This window comes from Rhinopithecus bieti, unplaced genomic scaffold (genome assembly GCF_001698545.2).
Source record: "Rhinopithecus bieti isolate Rb0 unplaced genomic scaffold, ASM169854v2 scaffold_2654, whole genome shotgun sequence".
Lineage (NCBI taxonomy): Eukaryota > Metazoa > Chordata > Mammalia > Primates > Cercopithecidae > Rhinopithecus > Rhinopithecus bieti.
The window spans coordinates 767,296-788,373 of record NW_016804048.1 but is presented as its reverse complement, the minus strand read 5'-3'; the positions used below and the strand labels follow the sequence as shown (position 1 = coordinate 788,373).

Here is a 21,078-nt window from a genome sequence, read left to right as displayed (position 1 = left end):
AATAGGACCTATTCACATTGACCAGGGCCCCCCAGGAGAATGAGGTTTGTTAGCAAACAGGAAACATTGATTTTCAGAGTGGTACTAACTATGCTTTGCAGAGTTCTTTTTACTTTGTGTCATCTTGACTCTATTATTACATTGTATTTTGCTTCTACAGAGCAGCCTGAGCTCTTTGAAGACTCCTTAGTCCGAAGCCTCTGGTGGCCGATGGTCTGCATCTTTCCCATGTGCTCCTGAGGTACAAAATGGACATTTCAGCTGCTTTTAATAGAAACTCACTATATCACTCGTAAAACTCAGGAAGCTGTCCCAAATCCCAGGAGGACATGAAAAGAGGCTCACTCTGCAGTCGAGTGCAGGTATGCCTATGGTATGCAGGTCCCAAGACTCTCCCACTTCTTTCTTAGTTTGAAGTGGGCATTCTTTTAAGAAGTAGAGGACCCTGTGGTCACTGGCTTCCTTAGTGATTCATGCAGTTGTCCACACAGTGAATCATAGGGCAATCAGAGAGCAAGAATCTGCAAAGGGGGGATGTCATGTGCTGAATTGTATCTCCTTAACATTTATAGATTGAAGACCTAGTCTCCAATATCTCAGGATTTGACAGTATTTGGAGGTGGGGCTTTTAAAGAGGTGGTTAAGTTAAAATGAAGCCATTAGAGTGGTCCTTAATGCAATATGACTGGTCTCCTTATAAGGAGAAACTTGTACACAGAAGAGACACGCTAGGGATATAGAGGCACAGAGAAAAGCCCATGTGAAGAGGCAGCAAAAGAGTGGCCATGTTCAAGCCAAGAAGAGAGGCCTCAGAGGAAGCCCGCCCTGCCAACACTTTGATCTTGAACTTTCGGCTTCCAGACTGTGAGAAAATAAATTTTTCTTGTTTAAGCCACCCAGTCTATGGTGTTTTGTTATGACAGCCCTAGCAGAGGCTTGAAAGCCTAAAGGCTTAGGGTCCTGGGAAAATAAAAGTTAATTCAAGTCCTCCAGTTAACTGTTATTAGGAACTGTTTGAAAATACCTTCTTTAAGTATAGAAGAGGCTCCTGCTACACTCCCATACACATTTTTACTTTTTGTTTAGGAAGCGTGGAGCTTGCTCTTACACTGCCCTAAAAGTTCCTGGGTTGAGCCAGTTGCCAATAGTAAGTTGGTAAAGAAAAATAGGGATGTCTGGCCAATTTGGCTGGGTCTTTCAGTTATCATATCTTCTACCCCTGCTAAAGGATTAGTCTTGGGCTTTGTAGATTCAAAAAAAAAATTCAGTTCAGGCCTAAATAAGTAATTTACACACTAGTTCTAAGTAATTAATTAGAATTCACTGATTAACAGTGAGAACCGTATTTTTTCAGGAATACTGAACTATTCATGGTAGACTAGTCCTAAAAAATCTTTTCCCATTAGGAAGAGCTGAGTGAAGACAAAAAAAAAAATGTACCTTGGAAATATCCTTGTGACCCTTGTCCAACTGAAAGGTCACTTCCTTAGCAATGCTTTCTCTCAGTTTCCTGAGGAGCATTAGATTGCCTCTGCTCTGAGATCCCAAGGAACCTTCTGTCAGAAACCTCAACCCACAGTATTTTAATTAGTCGAGTATAAGCCTGTATTTCCCATTAGACTGTGAGCTCCAAGAGGAAAGGGATTGTGTCTTATCTATCAAGTTATATTAATAGTATCTAGATTTTAAAAGGAGGCTGGGAACGGTGGCTCACGCCTGTAATCCTAGCACTTTGGGAGGCCGAGATGGGCAGATCACTTGAGGTCAGGAGTTCAAGACCAACTTAGCCAACATGGGGAAACCCCATCTCTGCTAAACTATAAAAAGTAGCTAGGCATGGTGTTGCATGTCCCAGCTACTCGAGAGGCTGAGGCAGGAGAATCACTTAAACCTGAGAGGCAGAGGTTACAGTGAGCCAGCATGGCGCCACTGCACTCCATCCTGGGCAACAGAGTGAGACTCCGTCTCAAAAAAATAAAATAGTAAAATAAAATCAATAAACAGAAGAATGAATGAATGAATGAATGAAATTATCATAGTCCGTGTCTATAGGACATGGCTTCCAAATGGACAAGAAGACCAGTCAATCATCCATCCATCCATCCCACCAGTGCTGATGACATGGTGATAAATCCTTACTCCCTAGCTTTTCCAGACTCTTCAAGGACAATCACTCTTCTACAGGTAGTTATTTGTCCTGTACTCTTCTGTTTTGTCTGAATTAACAAATAGTCTTTTCCCTGATTTTATTTGCAAAGAAGCCCCTTACTCTCACCACTAAACTATCTTCAAATCACAATACAGCATGAAAAATTTCTGGTACCGTCTTCTAGAAGAAATGTGTTCTCCATAAACTATGATGCCTGTGATCTATACCTCCTGATCTGGCCTCCAGGTGTTTAACCCATCTCAGTTTTGCGTTTGCTCACCTCTGTCCACTGACTGCACTTCCTACACATTCTGAATGGGCTGTTACACCCCCAACTCCAGTTCTTCGGATTAGATATTTGAGTGGGGTCATGAAGATGGATGGATATCAGTTAAGCAAAGGACATTGGGTAAATATTGAGCCTGGGAAAGCCAGGAACTTGAGCTCAATTTTAGAGGTCAAAATCATAAAGAAATCTGAAATTCAAGAAGCTGATTCCTAGGCAAGTGCAGACATCCAAGGGTTTCATGTTTCCTGTTAGGGCAGGACTGAAGGCCTCAGTATAGATGAGCCTGAGCCTAAAGATGTGGATGCTTATATAGTCTTGCTGAGCTGAGAGAAAGATAAAAAAGGGGCACAACTTCAGACTAGTGAAAAGTTGAAGGGATAGGTTCTTTGGGCCCTGGTATTCCAAAGAAACTAGCCAAACTTGGCAGATTCAAGTTTCAACATTGTCTTTTTTTTTGTATAATCCCTATCTACGTTCCAGTTGATTTTTCAACAAGCCCCCTGTGTGTTGCTGAATTTTAAGCTTCACGAGGGCATGTTCACTACTGTATCCCCAGCACCATCACCTAGAACAGTGGTAATCAACAAGCATTTGCTGAATCAATAGTAATAGATATATACATGGGTAGATGGATGTGTGAACAAATCTGTTTCCATCCATTGTGCATACTCCTAGTCCCCATAATGATTTATGATTCTGTGATAGGTCCCTTTGTCCAACCACCTGCCTCTTGGTAGCTCTGAAGGCCCTTAGTCATTTGGCTCAAAAGCCATAGCTTTGGAGACTAGCTTCTTATTAACTAAGCCATTGCACCACTTGCTCTTGTAGCCTTAAATTAATTTGAGTTAATTCTTAACTGTTTCCCTTCTGTACATGTGTCATTTAATGGTTTGCCTTTATCTGATTTTCCCCAATTTTTCCTGTGCATTTGTGGTTGTCTACAGAAGCCCTCTAGCCAAGGCCTCGGGCAGCCCTACCAAATGAATGTGGGCATTTGAGTTTTCTAGGAGGCCTCTCCTGCTGCCCTGGGTCTCATCCAACTGGTATCCATCTAAACATTCCCACCCAGGGTTATCTATGCTAGAGGAAGAAGAATGCCCTTTCCAGAGCCAGTTCTTGGGGAAAAGAGGAACTGTTGATATAGCCAGAGCCTGAAAAGAAGATTACTCTGCAACAGCTAAAGGTTGGTGACATACTTTTTCTCCAACTTAGTGAAAGCTCTCTATGTTTGCTTTCTTTCCCGTGAATTCCATTAGTGTATTTTCTCTCAATGACCCTTGGAACAAACAGATAGGAAAGATTTTAAATCAATAGAATAAGCTTCATGGAGACCAAGAGTTTATCTATTATTGATTCCCCAGCATCTAGCATAGTGCCTGACATGTTGATGCTCAATAAATAATTGATGAAGAAAGAAAAGAAAGACAGGAGGAAAGAAGGGCAGAAGAGAAAGAAAAAGGGATTGGAGAGTAGGTATGAATGTAAAAAGTGTTAATGTATTATTCAGAAATCATGTGATGATAACAGTCTTGTTTTCAAAGTTAATTGGGTATATTATCCCTGCTATCTGGAATCAATAAAGCAATTGAAGTTACTTTGTAAAATGAAGAGTATATTTATAAAGATAAAATAATAGCAGACAAGCAGAATAACAACAAAAAAGGTATTCTTTGAAACTTAGGTGTAAACAGCAGTGATCATATTTTAAGATAAATTCAAAACTCTGTAACATTATCAGCCATTTGTTCTGTGTCTATGCCAGTTCTCAAAAGCAAATTAAAACAGTGAAGAACTTTATTTTGGTGTACAAACAGATGTCTTATGGACAAATGCAAGCTGATCATGGTGGTGATAGAATTGATTGCAACTGGTCCATTTGATATTTAGAAAAGGTCAGCTAATCAGGAATGATGCACTGAGGAAATTTACAAATATCTAACTTTCCTGCCATTGAGCAAAATTAACCACACAGTAATTTAGGAAAGGCTCAAAACTATTTAATTGTGTGTCAAGGAAAAACAGCTCAGTGCAGGGGGAAAAAATTAAGAAAATTAGCATTTTTTTTAGTATCAGTCTTTCATTTATTTGAGATCATACATTGACACACTTCAGGTCTAGCAAGCCAACTTTAAATGACATACACTGTTCATGGCAAAAGAACCCACCCACAGTGGAGATAGAAGGGGAGTAATTAAATATAGTTTGTACAGAGTCAGGCTGTTAAGACTAAGGGATTCTTTCTTCAGCAACGCAGGTAGCAACATATATTAAAGTTCTCAAGGTTAGGAAAAGTCACTATATTTGTATACTTCCTTAATTTGGGGAAAATAAAATGTAACCTAGGAGAAAATATAAAAACATCTCCAAGGCAAATTCAGAAAACTCTTCCTTTTAACACCAGTTTTGCAAAGACTGCATGAGTGAAGCATAGAGTTTGGTGAGTTGAAGTGTTTGCTAGACTAATTTGGATTACCATGATTAGCACAACTGTAAAAAAGACAAACCAACAAACACTGTTGATAATATAAGCAGATGATGGCTGGTGACTAGCAAAACAAATAAATGTACCATCTTAGCTGCTGTGGATTATTCCTAAAATTATAATAAGATGATTAAGGCTTTACCTGTGCAATCAATTTTACTTGTGAAACTGACTAATGAAAGTGTTCAGAGAGTCCCAAACTTCAGCCAGTATAATTTTTGCCCCATCTTTTGCCACCTGTGCTGCCATTTAACATGTTTTTTCTTTAATTAAAAAAAATGTAACAACATTTTTAAAACTTAGTGAATATTGCTATCTAAAATCATCTCGAAGAGGCATTCTTTGGAAAACATGTCAATGCCAAAGTAATAACAATAATAATGATAAGTTAAGACTATTTCAAAGTAACTCTATGAGACGGGGACATGATGGTAGAGAAGAAATCAGAATCCTTAGAGCTCATGGGAAAATGTTGAGGTAAATCATATGCTCAGATTACAGTTTGCTCTTTGCAGCTTTATTTAAGAAGCAAGTTAATGTTTACATGACATTGAACTTCAAAGTCCAGGCAATAAGGAGGAAAAGAGAATGAGAGAAAAACAGTTAATGTGCTTTGCCTCCTTGCTCCTCCCAACCCATGGAGAGGCAGCGGGGTTGCAGGGGAGCAGGGTGGGGGACAGGAAACAGCCACGGGAGGGAAACAAAGCAGGGGGTTTAAGGTTTTATCTTATCAGAGTGCAATAATGTTTTATTAAATTGTAAAAATTTATTGTGCTAAGATACAAGTACTATGTTTCCTAACTCACATGACAATTATTCTTGTTAGAGTTTCAGTATCTTTAAATAATAATCCTCTTTTCTACAGTCTTGGTGTGAAACTCTGTGCCTTAATTCTCTTTGAAGTGATCCAATCTCTGATCATGTTGTGTTTTTACAGTGATACTCTTGGTTTATAGGAACAAAGTGTTGTTTTTGAAACAAAGTAGGACTTTATTTGTCTATAATACAATGAAAATATCTTCTGCATCATTATTCTTTTCAAGTACTTCCTTTCTAATTCTTCCCTCTTGAGGAGGGTGGTGTCACTTATTTCTGACTTTGCAGTTAGGCCAGGCTCACTCGTGGCACCAGCAGAGCAGACAAAGGGTGAGGCTTTGCCAGATAGACCCCTGGACAAGGAGGCATCCTTCTAGGCCTGCTTCAAAGGGCACCTCCATGCCCGAAGGGAAGTCATTTTACCTGCATTTTAAAATCTTGTGATGTAGTTTTTTTGAGGTGTGTGTATTTAGACACATTTAGAAATATTAAGTCCCATAAAAGGTCCCTATAAAGTCAGACTCTATAGTTGACAGGCCGGTGTGTTCTTAAAAGGGTGTCTGAAAGGCAGGAAAAGAAGCTGAGGAGATGTTCTCCTCAAATGAAAAGGCAGGGTGAGATTTTAAAAGCTAACTGCCTCTTTCCTCAAGAAGGTGGGGGCATAACTCCATATTCCTTAAGTGTGGGCCACACACAGACTTCCTTCCAAAGAGTACAGCATGGAAAGGGAGAAAAAGGGAAATCTGACAAACACTATCTTAGCCAGGCGATTAAGGTCAACATCAGCAGTGATGATGTTGATGGTCTGTACCTTGATATGATGTGATGGGAACAGCACCTTACCTCTGTGGTCTTCCTCCCCCAAACCCATGACCCCAGTCCAACCATGAGAAAAATGTCAAAATAAAATGGGAGAAAATTCTATAAATACTTGACCAGCACTTCTCAAAACTATCTGGGTCATCAAGAAAACAAGGAAAGCGTGAGAAACTGTCAAAGCCCAGAGGAGCCTAAGGAGACATGATAACCACATGGAATGTGGTCATCTGGATGCTTCCTTAGAACAGAAAAAGGACCCTAGTTAAAAACTAAGGAAACTGAATAAAGCTTGGACTTTAGTTAATAATACTATATCTGTACTGGCCTGTTAGTTATAAGAAATGCACCACAGTAATGTAATACACGAATAATGGAGGAAACTGGGTATTGGGTATATGGGAATTCTTTGTACTATCTTGTCAACTTTTCTCAAAATCTAAAAACTACTGCAAAATATAAAGTTTATTTTAAAAATATATAAAGCTAATTGCCAGAGAAACTACTGGTTGGAAAACTACTGAGACTCTGTGTCTTCCAATCTTTCCTGAAAACTCTTGAGAAACTTTATAACCACATGCAGAACTAGGTCATGCCTCTGGTGGCTACTGCACCAAGATTAATGGGGAAAGATTCTAGTTGTATAGTCTAATGCTTAAAATTCAAGATGGGAAAGCCAGGAGGAAAGGTAAGGTAATTCATCATTTCACATACACATATATTCATCATTCATTTGTTCACACACCACTGCACAGAAACAGTGACACCCTCTCTTCCAGTTCACCTTCTCCCAGTCTCCTTCGTGGACTTCTATGTCTATCCATGCTTAAAGGTGGTGTTTCTCATACATGTGCGTAATACCCTACATTTTTCTGTCCTCAGCCTCATCTACCACTTACTTGCCAATAAGTCTCAGATCTAGAGATAGATCCACTTGTCTAGAGTCATCCCCGTTTGAATATCCCACATGCACAACACATCTGCAGTGGCACCAAGCACCTCCTCAAAACTTGTTGAAGCCACTGCTCTTTTCTTAATCTCTCTTTCTGTGCATGATGTCACCATCCCCTCGTTTACTCAGATCAGAAACTCAACGTGGACTTCTTGTTAATCCCAGAAAGCCCCTCAGCTACCAAACTGTGCACACTCTACCTCCTAAATGTTTCCTGGGTCTAGGCCCTTCCCTCCAACCTCAGCACCTTAGCCAGCTTCTTATCATGTCTCATCACAGAGCCCCTACCTAGACTCCTCCAGCCCCCAGGTAATCCCCGCACTACCCACACAGAGTGTCTCTAAAACACAGCCCAACCACACTACTCCTTTGCTAACAACCCTCCGAGGCACTCTGTCACCCCTGGAATGTAGCTAGGCTTCTCTGCCTGGCACACAAGGCCCTTCTTTCCCCTCGTCATTCCCTCTTCATCTCCTTTCATGTTCCCAAACTCACCTTCTGCTTCCACCAAACTACTGGGGATTCCTCTTCCCACTTTTTTCCCATGTCCTACTCCTACTTGGTCTTCAAAATTCAACCCAAGCTCTCTTTGGGAGCATTCTCTGAGCCCTCCAGGCCTCCTCCTGAGTGCTGTCATAGGTGCTCCTCCCCTACCTGTCTCCCCATCCCCCAGCCATGCATAGCTCTGCCGTTGCTCTCATTCATTCATTTAATAATTGGCTAGTCTGAATACTACAAATACAACAGCGAACAAGCCACAAAAGAAAAAAAACCCTGCCTCCTTGGAGCTTTTACTCTCTGCACACTGGTTTTCCTGTCTTCCCCTTGAAGGTGAGAACCATTCTTTATGTGCTTCTTAAGCACTTAGCATAGTGCCCAGCACATGGCCAGTGCTCAAAAATACAGATAAGTATGTGAAGGAAGGTCTTTGACTGTGTTCCTCCCATCCTTCATGCCATTCAATGATAGGAATTAGAGAAATGCCTTCAACATGCTCAGGAAAAATAACTTCAGTACATCACTCCATCCCTTCCCACTTCCTTCTCCCAACTTATTTCCCTCGGAGCAGCACACGTTTAATGACTCATGACTGTACATTCTTCTTTGAGGGTCTCCACCTGCCTCTGGAAAGAATAATACTGCCACAAGCAGAGTATTACACATGCTGCTTGTTTGTTTTTAATTTTAAGAATCAAGGTATATAAGCACAAAGAAATATATTTCTAGGACAAGACATACAAGTTATAAAACGTGGTGCCATGTAGCAGTGATATCAAGGGACCCAGAGTTTAGGGACAGGGGAGGAGAGCAGAAATGGAAGGTTAATTTTCTCATCTTGTAAAAATGGAAGTTTCCAGATACTGCATTACATTTATGTGTCAATAACTAGAATCCTATATTTCAACCTCTATTGCTTTTCATTTTACAGCCTTTGGTACTGTTTGGATTTTTTTTAATTAGAAATTTTAGAAAACTAGTTGGAATAGAAAAATAATGAACAGTGGCCAGGCACGATGGCTCACGGCTGTAATCCCAACACTTTGGGAGGCCAAGGCGGGTGGATTGCTTGAGCCCAAGAGTTCAAGACCAACCTGGGCAAAATAGTGAGACCTTGCCTCTATAAAAAACTTTATATATCTATATATAATAATATTATATATAATTGATGTATATTTTTGTGTGTATTATACACATAAAATAATGAAGGAGAGATAACATATTTATTGTGGAAGAAAGGCAGCACAGTCACCAGGAGGTTCTTTGAAGAGTTCCTTCCTCTGGAGTCGTGATGGGCACTGGGAGGTGTACGTGTCCAGTGTTGACTATAGCCAGTGGCCTCAGGGAGTGTGTCTGGTCCGGCTTCCAGCTGACGGCTTTCCCATCAGTGCTGAGTCACTGGCTGCAGCTGCAGCTGATGCGCTGTCCTGACTAAGGGTACCATGGAACGTCCTCTGCCCTTGCCCCTCAGAGCCTTGGGAACAGATTCCTGGAAATTCTGAGCAAGGTGCTGGGAAGTCCATTGCAACCCACTTGCCAGAAAGCCTTCCTCCACTGATGGGTGATGTACGGTGGCTGTCCTTGTCCCTCTGTGTCCCTTTTCTGATGATGTCATTCTCATCCACCCGGTGGAGTTGTTGGAAAGAACACAGCCTCTGAAACCAGAGGACCAGGATGAGAGGGTGTCCAAGCCCTCCCTTGTTCAGGGACCTTGTATTAGACACTCAGACTCTTTATGCTTCTGTTCTTGCCGCTCTGCCCAAATGCACTGCTGTGGTTTGAATGCTCCCCTCAAAATTCACGTAGAAACTTAATCCCCAACGGGGCAGTATTGAGAGGTGAGGCCTTTAAGAGGTGATTGAATCATGAGGGCTCTGCCCTCATAAGTGGATTAACCCATTCATGGATTAATGGTTAATGGGTTATCACAGGAGGGGAACTGGTGGCTTTACAAGAAGAGGAAGAGAACCTTGCCGTGTGAGGACCCCAGGACTCTGCAGAGAGTCCCCACCAGCAAGAAGGCTCTCACCAGATGTGGCCTCTCAACCTGGAACTTCGTAGCCTCCATAACTATAAGAAATACATTTCTTTCCTTATAAAATACCCAGTTTTAAGTATTCTGTTATAAGCAACAGAAAATGGACACGTACTTTCCCCATGTCTCCAGATCCTTATAAGGATCAAAGAGAAGATATACGTAGAGTTCTCCTGTCAGCTCAAATATTATTTATTACTAGCAGCATCTTTTTAAACTTTTGCTTATAAGATCTTCAATTCCATCGCCATCTCATGAGTCATGACATCAACTCTAAATATCTCATTTACTCTTCTGTTGGAGCATGCGTCACACAATGGGTGACACAGGTGAACATGTGCCTTATGGAATAACATGCGTAAGAGCTCTGGGGTGGTTGGGTAAAGTCCCTTGTTGTGTTCCCACCTGGAGAATCTGTTTCACTTTAGTCTACTACTGGACAGATTCAGGCTACTGATTATGTAGGAGAGAGAAACAGAGACAGAGCTGGCTAGCCCTAATGTGTCACCATCAAATTGTGTCCAATGAGGGAATGTCTTACACTGTTGTCCCCATGGAAGTTTGTAGCCTGAGTACAGCTTTCACCTGTATAGCACTGATGCTCATGCCTGCTTCAAGAATGACTGTGTTTGGGTTTTGTTTTTGTTTTTGTTTTTTTCCTATTGCTCACACACAAATGAGAAGGAATTACTGTATTTTTGTGTAGGTGTTTGTGTTCACTTTGCTGGTTTTAGGAGAGGCTTCAACATGGGGCCATTCTTCTCTGGACTCTTTTGGCTGCAAGTGTGTCATAGTAAGCTGAGGCTGAGCCTGAGGCTGGGAGAGAGTTTAGGTGTTTCCTGTTCATGGGTTTGAGCAGAAGAGGAAAGATCTGAGAAGCACTGACCTGGCCAGGAGGCTGCTTTCACCAGCCGATGAACAAGTGTCTGGTGATCACGCATATGTGCTTGGACAGGATTCTTCTGGGAAGGTCTGTGAGTCAGGACCCCTGGGAGTCCTCGGCTGGGGACTTCAAATGAGTCACTGTGCTTTCTGATGCCTGACAAATAAGTGGAAGATAATGCGCTTGTCTTCAGTCTGGAAGACGTGTGACCCTTTGGGGAAGAGGGTCAGCAGTGGGGAATTGTGTCACCAATGTTTCCTTTTCTGACCGTTCGCCTTTCCTGCAGATCCACGTCAAACACCACAACTGAGCAGCTTGATGTCTCATTTTTTTGCTTATCTTGTTTTTCTTTTTCTTCCTAGTGCTTTTTTTCCTAAGTTGAATCATCCAGGGCTCTTGATGGCCTCTGAAATGAGTTGAATTTTCCTAGCCTGTCATTCAAATTCTGGCCTCTTCCTATTTTCTCACTGAGAATGCCCTGCTACTCCAACCAAATTCATCAGCTGGCCATTCCCTGAGTGCGCCCAGACAGTTCCACCCTTGCTCACGTTTCTCCTCTTGTCTGTGTCTTGTCTGTATGTACCCCTTCTCTTTTTATGTAAACCCAAGGAAATTCTGCTCCAGTCCCACATGCCGGGTGGCAGTGGCCCCTTCCCCAACTACTCTAGCCCCTGGCAACTCCTCTCAGCTCTGAGCCCCACAGCCCTAGCCACACCTCCAAACTTGGCACAGGCTCTCGCCCAGCCGCCTCTCCTTTGTGTTGGGGATGTGTCTTGTACTTTGCTGTATTTCTAGAGCTTGGCAGGGGCTATAATATGTAACAGGTGCTCCATGATATTTGCTCTAGATAAGGATGAAACGATCTGCCGCCCTGAGCAATGCCCTGAATGCTTGTTCCTGGCATCCTTGGCTTCTAGAAGAGCCTGCAGATGGAGTGGGGGAGAGATGCCGAAAGAAGAAACCAGAGGGCAGCTCTGCTTATATCTCTTCTGTACTGAGGTTTCAAGTAACATTAGCTAAAGAAAAAAGTTTCTGTGCTGAAAATTTGAAAACTACTGGAAACTACTGTTACTGTTTCTACACCTAATTGATAAGCTAGGGGAAATTCATACCCGACATTCAGTGGCACAGAGAACTCATCAGAAAAGGAAGGATACAGAACAAGTGTGGACATTTTACATGGCACCAGGAAAAAAATACCTGTCCTGTAGAAAGGGGTTTCTTAACGAACTTGCCAAGACCATCTAAATTCTAGAAGTTTGCATGTTGGGTCTTAAGAGGTCACAAGTGATTGAAGCGCCACAGTGAGTTCTACAAGGGGTTAGAGATCTGGCTCCTTTGTAAAATCCTTAGCAGGCCTTTGAGGGCCCCAGGGGACAGTGTAAAGCTCAGCCTTGTTGTTTGCTCCAGTAAAGCCTTGTTCGGATGCGGGAGACAGAAGCCAATGCCAACTGGCTCAATTAATAGGGGACTGGGGTTGGTGTGAGGTTATAGGTAAAGGAGACCTAGGACAGCAAGTGAGGCTCCGTGAGGCCCAGGAAACCAGCGTGGGAGAGTCGCTTACATGGTTGGTTGCTCACTCCAGACCCATTTCATCCCTGCTTCTGTCTGCTTGTGTCTGCTTGGCATCTACCAGCCCAGAGTCCACAGGACCTCATGGCTCCAAAGCCTGCTGCCATCTGGATGGCCAGCCACAGATGGCCTGCCACTCAGATCACATTTGTGAGAGGGAGGCTCAGGTTGACTGGGCACAGCCCCTGCTGGGTCCACTCCATGCCTAATCAGTGAGAGGAAGGGGTCACCACGGGATCAAGAAGCACCAACGGGCTGGCTGCAGAAGGTGGACAAGTAGAGCCCAAGCTGCCAAGACAAGGGCAGTGTGGGTGGGGAAAGAGTGCATTGACCCCTTGCCTAGCACCCTCACAGACCCAGAGACACCTGGCCCTGCAATTTGTAGGGTTTTGGAGCACACACTCACTGTGTAAGCACAGAAATATTGCAGTGGATATTTTTACAGCCAGCTTCCACCAATGATTGTAAGTTCTTGCTTCCTCCTAGGGCTGCAGTCTAGTTTCTTCCTCACAGTGTGGATCTTACAGCTTAGGGTAGAATCTGGTTACCCAATTTTTCAGCTTTGACAACATGGAAAGTCAGAAAATAGGCTTTCATAAACAATGTGGTTGCCTCTTACATAAAAGGTAGTGTATAAAGTGAGCACACACAGGGAAATACATGGAATCAAAATGTCTCCTGAGAATCCTTTAAATCACCCATAAAGAATGGAACGCATACATCTCTCAGGAAGCCTAATATAGCCATTTTCTTCTAGCACTAGACAGACCATGTTTTTTGGCTGACAACCAATGCAAATGATTGGTTTGCATTCAGGGTCATGTTTAATGAAAAATCTTTAGATCCCTTCTCAGGTATATACCTATAAAAAAAGCTATGTGCTAAAAAGGCCCATGGTAATCTAGAACCTCAGGGAAATGCAGGTTCTCTCAGGGAAATGCAGGTTCTCTCTGAGGCATCTTCTCATGGGAATGTGAGGGGAATGCCTTCAACATTATTGATCCAACACTCACTCTCCTTATCTCCTTCCACTTTTTGTACACGTAGAAATAACTTTCACCTCTTCGCCGTTGCTTTCCTTCCTTCCTTCCTTCCTTCCTTCCTTCCTTCCTTCCTTCCTTCCCTTCCTTCCTTCTCTTCTTTCTTCCTTTCTCCCTGACGAGGATATATTGTTAAATTGCCTTAGGCTAGCTGTACATGGGATGTCACTATAAGACGACAGTGCCCCTGTCTGTCCCTCTCCCCTTCTCGCACATGGGGATGAGGTACTCTGTCAGGCAGGGACACTGTCCTGTGGTCTGCGGTGCCTCTCCCTGTACCTTCCCCAGCCCCTGTCACCACATATCCCAGCCCCCTGCATGCACTACATCCTGCTGTAATGACCCCTGATTAACGAGTTGATTCTAACCCTGCTGTGCCCAGTTCCTCTACCTGAGAAGTGAGCTTTAACAAAGAAGGGGAAAGGCTGCATAAAATTAAAATACCTGATTTTGAACAATTAGCTAGATATGGAAGGCTAATCTTTCAGATCATCTTTCTAAGAATGAAAAAGTGGACTGCATCTCTTAACTTGGCCTTAACTTGGCCTTAAACTTGGCCATCCATCAGAATCACCTGCAGAGCACAGATTCTGGTTCAGAAGCTCTGGGGCAGGTCAAGAATCTGCATGTCTGACACTACCGCCTCTGCTGCCGCCACCACTGCCAGGTCTGCCCCACCCAATGCTGGCACTACCTGTCAGCCAGAACCACACTGCGTATCCCTAGAAAGGGTGCTTGGTTGGAAGGCCTTTGTTAGAGAAACAGCCTCAGTGTCCCTCATGCATAAACTGAGGATAATAGTTGTCTGCTCATGTTATGTAGATTTGTTGTGAGCACTAAATGACTTAATATTTGTAGTGTTTAGAACTGTGTCTGATACAAAGTGATGGCCATACCAGTGTTTTAAGTAACAGTAATTTTTGAAGTCCCATGCCAATTATCCACAGGTAAACTCTAGTCCTATACCTCTAGAACAAATGAAATCAAATTCCTTAGATACAGCTGAAATCCCGGCCTCAGATGCAGTGGAAAGCCTGGGCTTAGATGACTGAAAAACAAAATAAGAAGTGTGAATGTTCTTCATAATTTTTCCTGGCCCTGGAGCACAGATAACCTACAAGATCTGGACTGCATCTGCTGTTCCAGACAGCATGATGCCCTGGGCTGGGCTGGAAGAGACAGGAACAGGCACAGGCCTTCCATGGCTGCCACCTTGGCCACTGACGGCACAATTATCGTTCCCCACAACAGGGCCCACCTGGCCTCAGATCACCTCCCAGAGGCGTCTCTGCTGAACTCTCCATGATATGTTGATCCCACTAGTCTTTATCAATCACATCAGCATGCTGTTTCATCACAACAGTAACCACTACTTAAAAAATGACCTGATTTATGTGTATCTGTTTATTATGCCTTCTCCACTAGAATGCAAGCATTTATGTCTCGTTCTCTACTACGCCCCAGCACCTAGCACAATGCTGACACATAGGAGGTGCTCAATAAATATGTGTTGAATGTATGAACCATAGTAGTGTCAAAGGGTATGAAATTGAAGGGGAAACTATCATATATTCTTTCCATTTTGCCTATCACCTTTCTCTCTTACTCCTGTGAGTTGAAGGCTGCTTTCTAAGAGCTAGTAGTCTGAAAGCAGACAGTCCTGAGCTAGAATTGCTACCCACAGGAGAAGGGACCCTCCCAACTTTCCTTGGAAGGCTCTCAGTCTTGCCTGGCTAATGGGACATTTGTCTTAAGGTATCAACAAAGTACAAAGGCACTGGCTGGTGCCTGGACGACCTTTATTCTCAGAAATATTCACAAACTCTAAATGGGAAGTGTCAAACCCATGCCAATAGCTCCATTAAAACCCAGGCTTCCCACCAAGAGCAACTGGCATGGTTTTCTATTTGCTTCCCTTGATCATCAGTGATAAAATTTACTATTTTATATAGAGAGAACATGTGTTGGGCATCTCAGTAGTTCAAACCAAAGAAGAAAAACACCTCTTAATTGTATGTAATATATTTTTTAATATATAGTTTGCCTTTTTTAAATTAATGAATTTATTTATTATAGAGAGAGGGTCTCACTGTGTTGGCCAGGGTGGTCTTGAACTACTGGCCTCGAGCAATCCTTCCACCTCAGCCTTCCAAAGTGCTGAGATTACAGGTGTAAGCTACCACACCTGGCAGTAATAGATGAATTTACTAGTACAACCAACCCAAATTTTTGTGCCGTTTCTCACTAGGGCCACTGTTGGCCTCTAGGCAGAGATACTACTATGTGGTGTGGGATTTTCCCATGATAGGACATTTAGCATCCCCCGTCCCTGGGGAACTAAATGCCAGTAGCCCCCAGGAGAATTTGTGACATCCAGAAAATGCCCCTAGGCATTTCCAAACACCTTCTGACGGGTGAGACTACCCATTTGAGAACCACTAGTTAGGGAAAAGTAAATTCCTTCATTTTACTTCAAATGGGGTGTGTTAGCAGCATCTTGCTTGAGCAACTTTAAAAAATTAATTTCTAATTACATAAATAACACATTCTCTTTGTAAACAAATTCTATAGATGAAGCTGAAGGCTTCTTTGACGCCCACTTCCAGTTCTAGTCACTCCCTGCTTCTCTGAGGAAGTGCGAGTAACTGACATGGTTCCTACCTTCAAGACCCTTTGCTTTATGTTTATATATAGATGTAGGAACCTGCATACAAGTATAATGGGGTGTTGTTGGTGTGTGTGTGTGTGCTGTGTATTTCATCTGCAACTTGAATTTTTTACTCCACAATACTTGTTGAAGGTCTTTCCATGTCCAAACACATAGAAATGCTTCATCCTACGGCTGAGTAATCCATAAAGGCTGCACAGCATTTTATCATGTCAGTGGGCCTCCTAGCAGAGAGCTGCAAAAGAAATCAGTTCCCTGGATGAGGCGTTGCCTGTGGTCTGGTCACAGGACCAAATTAGACAAAAGCTGAGGTCATTTTGAATCATCCCCTCCAACCCTGCCGCAGTTTACAGAACAAAGCGGTGGCTTGACTTGAATTTGAACATAGTATCTCTAAGCCTGGGTATTCTGGCATTGTGTAAACACAGCTCTCTGAGCCTACTGCACTGAAATGGATTCATTTCCTTTTTTAGCTTCTAGCATGGCATTTTTAGTTGATAAATTGTGGTCCTAAGGAAGCAGGTTTGATGATCCCCTTTGTCCTTCAACCAAATGCGTAAAGGAGGATGTTTACTTTTATGGGTTATTACAGGTCTATGAATTGAGCACTTAATATGAGGCACCTTCATTGCTTATCTCGAATCCTCATGACAGCCCTTCGCAAGAGGTATTACTAGCTCATTTTTACAGGGAGGAAAACTGAGACTTGCGGAGATTACAAAATTTGTCTAAGGCAAGTCAGTTAGTAAGTGACACAAACCCAGGGCTTACTCTCAGATAATAATTATGATATCATTTATTTATTTATTCAACAATATTCATTGAATGTCTGTCATGTGCTGGAAATGGTACCCAGCACTAGGAATACATCAGTAAACAAGGCAGTAAACAAAGCCAACAAGCATGTGAAAAAATGTTTGACATCACCAATCATTAGATAAATGCAAATAACCACAGTGAGATATCATCTTGCACCCATCAGACTGGCTATTATTAAAAAGTCAAAAAAATAACAGATGCTGGTGAGGTTGCAGAGAAAAGGGAACACTTATACACTGCTGTTGGGAGTGTAAACTAGTTCATCTACTGTGGAAAGCAGTTTGGTGATTTCCCAAATAATTTAAAACAGAACTGCCACTCCACCCAGCAATCCTATTACTATACTCAAAAAAATATACCCAAAGGAATATAAATCATTCTGCTGTAAAGACACATGGATGCATATGTTTATCTCAGCACTATTCACAATAGCAAAGACACGAAATCAACCTAAATGCCCATCAATGGTGGATGGGATAAAGAAAATGTGGTATGTAGACACCATGGAATACTATGCAGCCATAAAAAGAATGAGATCATGCCCTCTGCAGTAACGTGGATGGAGCTCGAGGCCATTATCCTAAGCGAATCCATGCAGGAACAGAAAAACAAATGCTGCATTTTCTCACTTAGAAGTGAGAGCTAAGCATTGAATACACATGGACACAAAGGGGAACAATAGACACCAGGGCCTACTTGACAGTGGAGGGTAGGAGAAGGGTGAGGATTAAAAAACTTCCTATCAGGTACTATGCTTGTTACTTGGGTGATGAAATAAGCTACACACCAAACCCCTGTGACATGCAATTTACCTATGTAACAAATCCGCACATTGTACCCCCTGAACCAAAAAAGAAAGTTGGAAAGTTGGAAGAAAAAGAAAATAAAACAAAGATGAGATCTTTGCCCTTCTAGATTCTAGAGCTGACATTCTAGTGGGGAACAGAAGAGGTAAACAAACACACTATCTTTTAGGGAACATTAAATGCTATGAATGAACGTAAAGCAGAATAAAGGGACAGTGAGTTGCAGAAGAGCTTTTTTAGAAAGGGTGTTGGATAAGCCCTCCCTGGAGTTGCAACATTCAAGCAGAGACATGAATGAAGCAATAGAGTGGGCCGTGCCAAATCTCAAGTGAACCAGTGTTGCAGGCAGAGATCAGCAGGTGCAAAGGCTCTAAGATAGGATATTCTGGGTATGTTCAAGAAACATAAAAAGGCTGACAAGGTCATACTGGAGTCACCAAGGCAGAGAAAGATAGGAGGCAAGATCAGAGAGGAAGTCAGACCCAGTTCACTTGAACTATTCTAGGCCTAACATGCCACTCCACCAGCAACTCCATGGGTTGATTCTGAATGTGATAGGAAGCCTTTGGAGCACTTTGAACAGAAGAGTAGTATGATCTTGTTAAAGTTTTTAGAGAATCATCCTGGCTCCTATGTAGAGAAATGATTGTAGGTGGCGAAGAGTAGTTTTAAGGACCCAAAGTAGGAGGCTACTATAAAAATCCAGGGAAGAGAAGGTCATAGATTGGCCCAGAGCAGTAAGCTGTGGAGAAGCTAAGGTGGTAAGAAGTGGTTGAATTTGTGTGTGTTTCGAAGGTAGAGATGATAAAGCTTTTTGATGAATTGAAAACTTTTTTAAAAGAAGAGCAGTTAAGGATGATTCCAACCTTTTTACCTGGGCATCTCATTGGAGGTGGTGTCATTTACTGAAATTAGAAAGCCCAGTGTGGAGTGGGGAATGGGGACCAAGTTAGAGAAGGAGTGGGGAATCAAGAATTCTATTTTTGACATGTTACAATTGTGAGGCCTATTAGACCTGCAGATAGAAGTACTGAATCAGCAAATGAATTCATCAGGAAAAGAGTCGTCCAGGCTACAGATACAAATTTGGGAGTTGTTGACATCTTGATGATCTTTACAGGTATGGGATTTAATGAGCTTAATGGGAATTAAGTAAAACTATTTCATTTATTCCTTATTATGGGTAGGTCACAGCACTTTGTGCTTGTAGCATACCAGCAAGCAAGGCAGACACAGTGATTATTCTAAGTGGTTTGCTCTGAGGCCTGCATGCCACCAGGAATGGTCTTGACTTTTGTTATTGTTAAACTTATTAAATCTTGAAGTGGAAGCAAACTTAGAGATGACCAAGTACAAATTCCAAAACCTCTCTCCAATTTATAACTGAGGAAACTGAGACATGGAGAAGTTAGGTAATTTGTTAAAACCTAGTGTTTAAAAACCATGTATACTTTAGAGTTTTCAATAATGTTCAGTCCAAAGCGTTCATATTCTTCCTTTTAATTTGTATTTTTCTTATACTCTAAGAAAAGAAGTTGAAGTTGAGTGGATAGTAAAAAAGATAATTAGAGACTTTGCCTAAAAGACCTATGAGAGATTCAACTGAATTCAATAAATAATTATTGAATGCCTATTGTGCTAGAAACTATGGGTATAAAGATGACTAAGAAGACAATTCCTACAAGGGGAGAAAATATTTGCAAATCACATTTCTGAAAAGAGACTTGTATTTAGAATATATAAAAACTCTTCAACTCAGTAATAAAAAAGACACATAACTCAAGCGGAAAATTGGCAAAAGATCTAAATAGACATTTATCCAAAGAAAATATACAAATGGTTAATAAGGACATGAAAAGATGTTCAAATAATTAACCATCAGAGAAATACAAATTAAAACCACGATAAGATACCACTTCACATCCTCTATGATGGCTATAATAAAAAGACAGACAGTAGCAAGTGCTGGTGAAGATGTGGAGAAATCAGAGCCCTTCTACATTGCTGTTGGGATTGTAAAACAGTACAGCTGCTTGGGAAACAGTTTGGCAGTTTCCTAGAATGTTAAACATAAAGTTATCATATGACTCAGCAATTCCACTCCTAGGTATATACCCAAGAGAAATTAAAACATATGTCTACACAAAAACTTGCACACAATACACATGACTGCATACAAATGCTGTACATAGCAGTATTATTCATAATAGCCAAAAAAGTAGAAACAACCCGAATGTCCATCAACTGATAAATGCGTAAACAAAATGTGGTGTAGCCACACTGTAGATGGTATCCATATATACAATGGAATATTATTCAGGAGAATTGCCTGGGAAGCAAGTTCAAGGTGAGAATGGAGAGTGAAGGACAGAATCCTGTGAAGCACCAGTACTGAAAAGACAAGTAGCAAAGGAAGATCTGTGAAGAAAACAGACGGTCAGGAGTAGAATACTAAGAGAAAGAAGAGTCGATATTATGGAAACCAAGGGAAAGTCTTCCAAGAAGGAACTGCGTAACAGAGGCACATCTAGAGTGAGGTCATCAGTGAAAACCAAGATACAACCACCAAACACAGTGGACATCCATGACTGCAATTTGAATACACCAGCTGTGAAGACATTTCCAGAATAATTGAGGAAATAGGAATGTGGAAAGTATGTATAAGATGATATTACAGATTTGTCGTTAATTTTCTTAGGTGTGATATGATACTGTGGGTGTGTAGGAAGATGTTCTTTTTTTTTATAAAAGCATACTGAATTATTTCAGGGTGAAACGTTAGAATGTCTGTAATGAACAATAATTTAGCAGATAAAATGGATGAAACAAGGCAAAATAGTAACAATGAGGCTGGCTGCGGTGTCTCACGCCTATAATCCCAGCACTTTGAGAGGCGGAGGCAGGTGCATCACGAGGTCAGGAGAACGAGACTGTCCTGGCCAACATGGTGAAACCCTGTCTCTACTAAAAATACAAAAATTGGCCAGGCGTGGTGCCGTGTGCCTGTAGTCCCAGCTACTCAGGAAGCTGAGGCAGGAGAATCACTTGAACCCAGGAGGCGGAGGTTGCAGTGAGCCAAGATCACGCACTGCACTCCAGTCTGGCAACAGAGCAAGACTTCGTCTCAAAAAAAAAGAAAAAAAAGGAGGCCCAGCACAGTGGCTCATGGCTGTAATCCTAGCACTTTGGGAGGCCAAGGCGGGTGGATTGCCCGAACTCAGGAGTTCGCGATCAGCCTGAGCAACACGGTGAA

At 42.0% G+C, this 21,078-nt stretch overlaps 1 protein-coding gene across 1 annotated transcript in view; it reads left to right on the top strand.

Moving 5' to 3' along the window:
- The window catches only part of ZBTB38 (zinc finger and BTB domain containing 38), a 145,849-nt gene that overhangs the window by 10,293 nt on the left and 114,478 nt on the right, over positions 1-21,078 (top strand). The window contains exons 2-3 of the mRNA XM_017862662.1: positions 161-362; positions 3,508-3,621. The gene's annotated coding sequence lies outside the window, so the exon portion shown is untranslated. The remainder of the gene's footprint in view (positions 1-160; positions 363-3,507; positions 3,622-21,078) is intronic.